This window comes from Propithecus coquereli, unplaced genomic scaffold (genome assembly GCF_000956105.1).
Source record: "Propithecus coquereli isolate 6110/MARCELLA unplaced genomic scaffold, Pcoq_1.0 Scaffold355, whole genome shotgun sequence".
Taxonomy (NCBI): Eukaryota; Metazoa; Chordata; class Mammalia; order Primates; family Indriidae; genus Propithecus; species Propithecus coquereli.
The window spans coordinates 2,951,400-2,960,647 of NW_012149230.1; positions in this window are offsets into that span (position 1 = coordinate 2,951,400).

The window sequence follows — 9,248 nt, forward strand, 5'->3', positions numbered from 1 at the left end:
ACTATATGTGCACGTAAGTGTTGATCAGTGAAACCAATTTGATGGTGAGTACATGTGGTGCTTGTTTTGCCATTCTTGGGATACTTCTTAATAGAATGGGTTCCAGCTCTATCCAGGAAAGTACAAGAGATGCTATATCACCATTGTTTTTTGTGGATAAGTAGAACTCCATGGTATATATATACCACGTTTTATTAATCCACTCATGTATTGATGGACACTGGGGTTGTTTCCACATCTTTGCAATTGTGAATTATGCTGCTGTAAACATTCGGGTGCAGATGTCTTTTTTATAGAGTGTCTTTTCTTCTTTTGAGTAGATGCCCAGTAATGGGATTGCTGGATCATATGGTAATTCTACTTGTATCTCTTTAAGGTATCTCCATATTGCTTTCCACAGAGGTTGCACTAGTTTGCAGTCTCACCAGCAGTGTATGAGTGTTCCTATCTCTCCGCATCCACGCCAACATTTATTGTTTGGGGACTTTTTGATAAAGGCCAGTCTCACTGGAGATAAGTGATATCTCATTGTGGTTTTGATTTGCATTTCCCTGATGCTTAGAGATGTTGAGCATTTTTTCATATGTTTTTTGGCCATTATTCTGTCTTCTTTTGAAAAGCTTCTGTTCATGTCCTTTGCTCACTTTTTGATAGGGTTGTTTGATTTTTTCTTGCTGATTTTCCTGAGTTCTACATAGATTCTAGTTATCAGCCCTTTATCGGATGTGTAATATTTTCTCCCATTCTGTAGATTGTCTGTTTGCTCTCATGATTGTTTCCTTGGCTGTGCAGGAGCTTTTTAATTTGATCAGGTCCTATTTATTCATTTCTGTTGTTGCTGTTTTTGCATTTGGGGTCCTCTTTATAAATTCTTTTTCTAGGCCAATGTATATAAGAGTTTTTCCAACATTTTCTTCTAGAATTCTTATAGTTTCATGCCTTAGGTTTAAGTCTATTATCCACTGTGCGCTGATTTTTGTGAGAGGTGAAAGGTGCGGATCCTGTTTTAGTCTTCTACATGTGGCTATCCAATTTTCCCAGCACCATTTATTGAATAAGGATTCTTTTCCCCAGTGTATGTTTTTGTCTGCTTTGTCAGAGATTAGATGGCTATGTGAGGATGGTTTTACATCTTGGTTCTCAGTTCTGTTCCACTGGTCTATGTCTCTGTTCTTGTGCTAGTACCATGCTGTTTTAGTTACTGTAGCCTTATAGTATAGCTTGAAGTCTGGTAATTTCATGCCTCCCAATTTTTTCTTTTTGTTTAAGATTGCTTTTGCTATACGGGGTCTTTTCTGGTTCCATATGAAGTGTAGAAGTATTTTTTCTAGATCTGTGAAAAATGATGTTGGTATTTTAGTAGGGATTGCATTGAATCGGTGGATCACTTTGGGTAGTATGGACATTTTAACAATGTTGATTCTGCCAACCCATGAGCATGGTATGGTTTTCCACCTGTTTATGTCCTTTGCTATTTCCTTCCTCAGTTAAAACTAGATATTTTTAATAGAATGTTAAATAAATTTCTGCTAATCTGACAGCCATCAAAATGCTGAAAAGAATATTTGATTGAAATAAACAAATTGACTATCTGAGTGAGAGTGGAATTTCTGAATAAGGAAGCAGGATCTTTCAGGATATAAGTGAGTAATTTAAAGACTTAACCTTGACGTCAGTGCAGAAACAACAATCCCTGCTACTGGGTGCTAATTTATACAGTATCTCAGACTGAACACTAGATGGCAATGTTTATCCACTTTTATTTTTATTAAAGTTTTTGTTTTGTTTTGTTTTTTGTTTGTTTTTTCCCCCCAACAATTCAAAAGCTAAAGGAGAAACTAAGGTTTTTGGTCCTCAAAGTTATTTGTGGGTCCTAAGTCACTGATAAAATTCTTTCTTTAACAAGTATAATGGTTTCTTCGTTTTGCATACGCAATAGAGTTCTGTAGTCTGTCCCTGAAATGCTGTTCTCAAAGTATTAATTGAGTCTAGCAAGAGAGGAATGCTATAGAAAATTAGCAGTGGATCCAGAAGAGAGAAAAACAAATCCCTAAAAAAAAAAATCCACATAATATATGGCAATATGAAAACACCTTGGAATATTTATTCTTGGGAATTAAATATTGAGGGGGCACAACAAATCATTTATCACTGAATCAAAATTAATATGATGAGCTTCTGTTTCTGATTTTGATTGATATTCAGAACTATTATAGAGAAATTCAGATTAAAATTAAAAACACATTGATCAAAACATTCAAAACAAATAAGGCCTTCAACTTTATTCTAACTAAACTTCCTTTATTAATTCTTACTTTCAGATCCACAACTAGTGCTGGGCAAAAGGATTGAGAGAAGTTAGAATTCAGCACCTTCCCTTCTTCCTTTCCAGGGCTCACCTCCAACCTTGAACAGAGAGGAATCAAAAAGGGCCTCAGTTACTTTCCTAGAGACTACTAGGCAACTTCGGGAGATCAGTTATTTTGGTTTCCAGTGAACACTTCTTGCCATTGGCATCAAAAGGATTAAGTGGCAATGATGTAGGAGCTCCCCGAAAAGATCAGAAGGACTGATTAAATCTCTCCAGTGGGACTTTTAACTCCAAAATCATTGTTCCATAAGAAATTTTAGGAACAACCTGCTTGTCACACATAGAATTTGTGTTTCATAATATTAGTAATTTTAGTTTAGACAAAGTTAGTTTGAAAATTATATCTTTGTGCCTTAGGAATAGATTTCTTTTTTTTTTAGACTGGGTCTTGCTCTGTCTCCTAGGATAGAGTGCAGTGGTGTCATCGTAGCTCACAGCAACCTCAAACTCTTGGGCTTGAGTAATCCTCCTGCCTCAGCCTACCAAGTAGCTGGGATTATAAGCACGCACCACCACATCCAGCTAATTTTTCTATTTTTTGAGTGATGGTGTCTCACTCTTGCTCAGGCTGGTCTCAAACTCCTTTCTTCCATTGATCCTCCCATCTTGGCCTCCCAAAGTGCTAGGATTATAGGCATGAGCCACCATGCCTGGCCAGGTATAGACTTTTAATAATTTATTTGGTTTCAGTGTGTGCTTTATATTTATTTTTTATTATAATAATATTTGTTGTATTATTGTAGCTCTTTTATCCTGTGAAATACAGAGGAAAAAAACAAGAAAAGAGAAGAAATTTCAAACCTCTTTATCAGAATTACAGCAAAATACTAATGGGAAAAAGTAGAGAAAAACATTTCTTCTTGGCTAATTTAAGGGAATTGATGGCTGCAGTAAATATATACATGCTATAAATCATTAGAAATAAGACAGAAGCAAACCTCCCACACTGAGTGACAACTACTCTTTCATAAATGTAGTACATTACTGAAGGAAGGAAAGAAGGAAGGGAAGGAGGAAGGGAGGGAGGAAAGAAACAGAAAGGCAGGTAGCAAGTTCAGCTGAGTCAGAGATTAATGCTCTATAGCTAATATAGATAAAATTTTAAAAATAAAGATATAATAATAGAAAGAAATAGATGTACTTATTGAAATTAGTAACTTTTCTAGTTATAGCCTTTGGAAATATCATTAAATTTTTAAAAACTGTAATAATAGAATTAGAAAGAAATATAAGGTTTTTACTTTCAGCTCTTTGGTGATACCATCTCACCATATACACGGAGACAATAGACAAAATAAGTAAAACACCTTTTTAAAAAGTTGGACAAGAGGCAGTACAAACCTGTCCCAATGAGAAAGGAAACGAGATGAGTTGTATATTCACCTTGGCTGTCTTCAGGGAAGCAATTCCAAACAATGGACACAGAGAAGTGGGGCACCCAAACGGAGTCTAGCAGCCTCACTGACTTGAAGAGGCAGAAATCAGAGTTTTTGGAGTCTGAAGTGGCTCAAAGCTGTAAAGCAGAGTTCTAGAAAAAAGGAAACTATGCAAAAAAGACTCCACAAACATGCATGTTTGTCCCCTCTAAACTGTCCTAGATGTTTGGCCCCTTTTGTGTAAAGTAAAAGTACACGAAACACTGAAGTAACAGCCCAGAGTTGTAAGATGAACAATTCCCATAGCTCATATAGGGTAAGAAAATTTTTGAACTCTGAACAGCCAAGACAAAGACTCTTTGTCCTTTGGATCCAGGGCATTGAATGGAGAAGCCAGAGTGGTGAACTATTCATAGATTGAAGGTCATCCTAGCCTAGTTATATAAAAACCTTTAAAAAGGGCTAAAAAGGATCAGATTCTTCTGTAATTAGCTTAACTGTCTACAAAATACAAAATTAAATATTCTTAAAAGGAAGATAATAGAATCTATACACTTGACAATGTAAATTAACAATATAGAATATCTGATTTAAAAAAATGAAAAGAAGAAAAAAGTACCCCATAGCAAAAAAAGTGAATATACAGAAACTCCAAAAAGAGAGAGATTATGAAATTATCAAAAAACTATGTTTAGAGAACTGCTAAACATTTGTATAACAATTTAAAGGAAAACATAAACATGATGAAAAGAGCAATGAAATATCTTAAACACTATATGAAACTTTAGTGAAAAAAATAAAACGTAAAATAAAACTTTTCTAGATGTGATCAACATCAGATGAAATAGTATAGAAGAAAATATTGGTGATCAGGAAGATACAGCAATAGATTCGACTTACAATAAAGCAAAGATAACCCAAAAGAGACTGGATAAGGGTAACAGAGAAATAGTGAATTGTGAAATAATATCAAGTTTCTTACATATCAGTAACAGTCTCAGAAGGAAAGGAGAGTGGTGAGAAAAATTATTTCAATTAACAAAGGCCAAAAAATAGTCAAAACTTGATTAAAAGTATATACTGACAGCCAAGAAGCTTCATGAACTCTCAGCAGCATAAAACAAAGAACATTACAACCAGGAATACCATAAGCATATTGCAGGAAACTAGCGATAACTGGTTCTGAAGTTTTTCTAGAAATACAATAGCCAGGAAAAAATGAACAAGTAATACTTTAAAAAATATTAATATATTAGGATGATCAATAATAAGTCTACTATTATTTTTCCTGTGTATGTATGTGTGCATGTGTGTGCATGTAAAACATTGGGGCTATAGAAAAGAGTGTATAGAAGGTATGTACCATTAATAATTTGAATATCCATAAAGTCACTTCTTACCACAAGAACAAGAATCCTCCCTTAATATATGCACCTCGTTTGTCCCTGGAATTGACCTTCTCTTAAATTTTGGGATAGCATTCATTTGCCTTTATTAAATTTTTATTTGTTATGCACATACCATGTGTGGACAGTGTATTATTAAATTACATAAAAGAAACATGGAATCATTTATTCATCTATAGCCTACACCTACATTGTTTTTGAGTTTCATAAATATTCTGCTTTTAATTTTTCCTTAATATTTATAATCTATGACTAAGCTATATATCTTTTTGATGAATAGCAAAATATGAAGACAAAATAAAACCTACTTTTTGATCAACCGACTTCTCTCATATGGTATAACTAGTGTGTTTTGCAAGACTCTCTTGGTATTTTGTTCAGTGAAAGTGCAGTTACATATTTCACTGATTGTTTGAAGGAATATTTAGTTTTGAAGACCATTTATGAATTTAGGGTGCATCTCCTTAGTTAATATTGATAAACAAGGTAAAGTTCATATACTACATTATCCTTTATCTTGAGGGCACTCAACTATACATATATGTGTGTGTAGTGCATGTGTATATTTGTGTCTGGAGGTATTCTTGAATGGAGAGAGGCAATGAACATGCACATGAGATTCATGTCCTCAAACCACAGACATGTATTCTCAGCCTGATCCCAAACACTCTTCCCTTTTCCTCTTTTCTGGTAGAATATAGGAAAGGATATGTAATCATTGATAGAAGCTATGATAGTGACACAGAGACTCTGAATCTATTTAAAATGTAAAATAATCTAATCACTTAAGCAGCATTTCACTATCATTTAATTGATTTTTGGTAGTGTTGGATTGTGAAATCCCGGAGTCTCAAAGTATTCCTTGTCCATTAAACAATAAGGGTATTTAAAATTTTAATCCAGTTTTATTGAGCTAGAACTTTGATAGGGTGATCCTTCAATTCAAGTGTAAATTTGAGTGTTGACAAATGTATATACTATAGTTTTGGGGGGTTTTTTCTTTTTTTTTTTTTTTTGAGACAAATTCTCACTCTGTTGCCTGGGCTAGAGTGCCATGGCATCAGCCTAGCTCACAGCAACCTCAAACTCCTGGGCTCAAGCAATCCTTCTGCCTTAGCCTCCCGAGTAGCTGGGACTACAGACATGCGCCACCATGCCCGGCTAATTTTTTCTATATATTTTTAGTTGTCCGGCTAATTTCTTTCTGTTTTTAGTAGAGATGGGGTCTCACTCTTGCTAAGGCTGGTCTCGAACTCCTGACCTCAAGCGATCCTCCCGCCTGGGCCTCCCGGAGTGCTAGGATTACAGGCGTGAGCCACTGCATCTGGCCGTGTTGACAAATGTATATACTCTAATGTAACCACCAGAGAAGAATACTTCTCTCACCCTACATTGTCCCTCAGGGCCACTGCAGCCCATCCCTCTTTCCTGACTTGGTCTCTGATAACCACTGATCTTCTTTTTGTCTTCATAATTTTACCCTTTTAGAATTTTATGTAATTTAGTCTTAAAATAATGTAGTTTTGTGTCTGGAATCTTTCACTTAACATAAGACATTTGAGATTCATCTGTGTTATGATGTGAGATTCATCAGTAGTTCTCTTTTTTTAGTGCTGAGCACTATTTCATCCTATTATACAGCAAACTCTATGTATCCATTCACCACTTGTTAAACATTTGGGTATTTCTATTTTTAGGCCATTATGAATATTGTTTTAAATATTCAAGTTCAAACCTTTTTTTGGAAATTAGTCTTAATTTTTATTAAGTAAATACCTAGAAATGGGATTGTTCAATTATAAGTGTAGTGTTATCTATGTGAAAACAACAGCTAAACTCTCTTTCTTAAATGGTTATACATTTCATATTGTCTTCAGACAATTTCACATTGTTTCCATGTGGATGTATTTCTGGATTTTATATCCTGTTCCACTTACCAGTTCTCTGCCATTACGGAAAAAACCACATTATCTTGATTTCATTAGTATTGTAGAAAGTATTGGTATCAAGTAATGACAGTCATTCAACTTTGTTCTTCCTTTAAACAATTGTTTTGATTATTTAATTATCTTTGAATTTCTGTTAAAAATTTTCTTGTTGATACCTATAAAATACAACTGCCTGGATTTTAAATGAAATTGCAGGTTGACATCTTAGCCATATTGAGTTTTCCAATCCATAGACATGGCACCTCTCTTTGTTTAGATATCATCTTTACTATTTCTCTGTAATGTTTTGTAGTTTCTTTTCTGCAAGTTTACGCACATTAAAAAAATCCCTAAGCATTTTTGATGCATCTATAAGTGATAACTTTAATTTCAATCTTTAATTGTTTATGATAGCACAGAAATGGTAATCTTGTGTTCTAGTAGTTGTTTTGTAGATTTCTTATAATTTTCTACATGAAAAATAATGTTTTTTGTGAATAATAACAGTTTTATTTCACTCTTTTCTATCTATGTGCCTTTTATTCCTTTTTGTTGCCTTATTGCACTGGCTAAGACCTCCATGGAAATGGTAAATAGAAGAGGTAAGAGTGGACATCCTGGCCTTGATATGCTTGACTTAATGTTATCTGAAGATTTTTCAGAAATAACCTTTATCACATTAAGTAAGTTCCTTTCATCCCTGTTTTGCTGAGATTACTAATAGTAAGTGTGTGTTTAATTTGCTAAGTTTTTTTCTGCACATAGTAAGATGACCACATGGTTTTTTTTTTTTTTGGTTTCTTTGTTTTGTTTTGCTTTGTAGTCTATTATAGTGATTTGAATTGATAGATCTTCAAATATTACATAAACTTTACATTCCTGAGATAAAACCCACTTGATCATGATGTGCGGTCCTTTAAATACATATTTATAAATTTACTAAAATTTTAAAAGTTAATGACTTTCGCATTTATATTCAGTTTTCTTTTCTTGTAATACCTTTGGTTTTAATATCAGGGTAATTCTGGTACTATAAAATGAGACAAAAATGTATCCTTCTCTGTATTTTGAAAGAGTTTTTATAGAATTCTTATGATTTGCCATCAATTAGTAAAATTCATCACTGAAGCCATCATGGGTTGGATTTTTTTTTTAGTGGCAATATTTTTAATGGCAAATTCAATTTATATACATCTATATGGTGCTTCGTGTGAACTGTATTTTTTGAGTGAATTTTGACAGTTTGTATTTTTCAGGAAATTTGTTCATTTGATCTGGTTTACCAAATTTATTGCAATAAAGTTATTTATAATATTTCTTATCCTTTTAATATTAGTAGGATTTATAGTTTATCCCCTCTTACAGCTTGAAAAGCTGGAAGCAACTTAGATGACTGATTTGAGACATTTATTCTTTTTTCTCTATGCACTAATTTAGCTTTATTCCACAGATTTGATTTTGTGAATAATATACACTGAAATATATGGAGATATTTATTTATTTATTTGTTTCCCCTTGTGATTGCTTCTCTGAATCATGGGTTATTTAAAAGTATGTTGTTTATTTTTCAGATATTGACAGTTTTTTCAGATATATGTCTATTTTTGATTTGTAATTAAATTTCTTTCTGGTCATAGAACATAATTTGTATGATTCCGATTACCTTATATTTATTGAGATGTATTTTATCACTGAGAATCTAATCTATATTGGTGAATATTCTATATATACTTGCAAATAATGTATATTATGTTATTAATTGCATGTAGAACTCATTCAGTAAGTAACTATGAAGAACAGTTTTTTATTGGTGGTGTTCCAGCTTTTCATAGCCTTAATTATATTTTCTCTACTTTTTGGTTAATTATTAAGAGAGGAGTGTTGAAATATCCAAATGAAATTTTGGATTTGTATATTTCTGCTTCTGGTTCTTTTAGTGTTTCATGTATTCTAAATCTATGTTACTGGGGGCAAATACCCCTTTACAATTGTTCTGTCTTTCTGTTATTTTTATTCCTTTATTATGAAATGTATCTCCTTATTCCTGGCAATAGTCCTTGTTCTCAAGTCTATTTTCTCTGACATTAGAATAACTTCTGCAGTTTTTTAATGCATATTTAATGGTACATCTTTTACCATCTGTTTACTATTAGCAAAATTTTTCTTT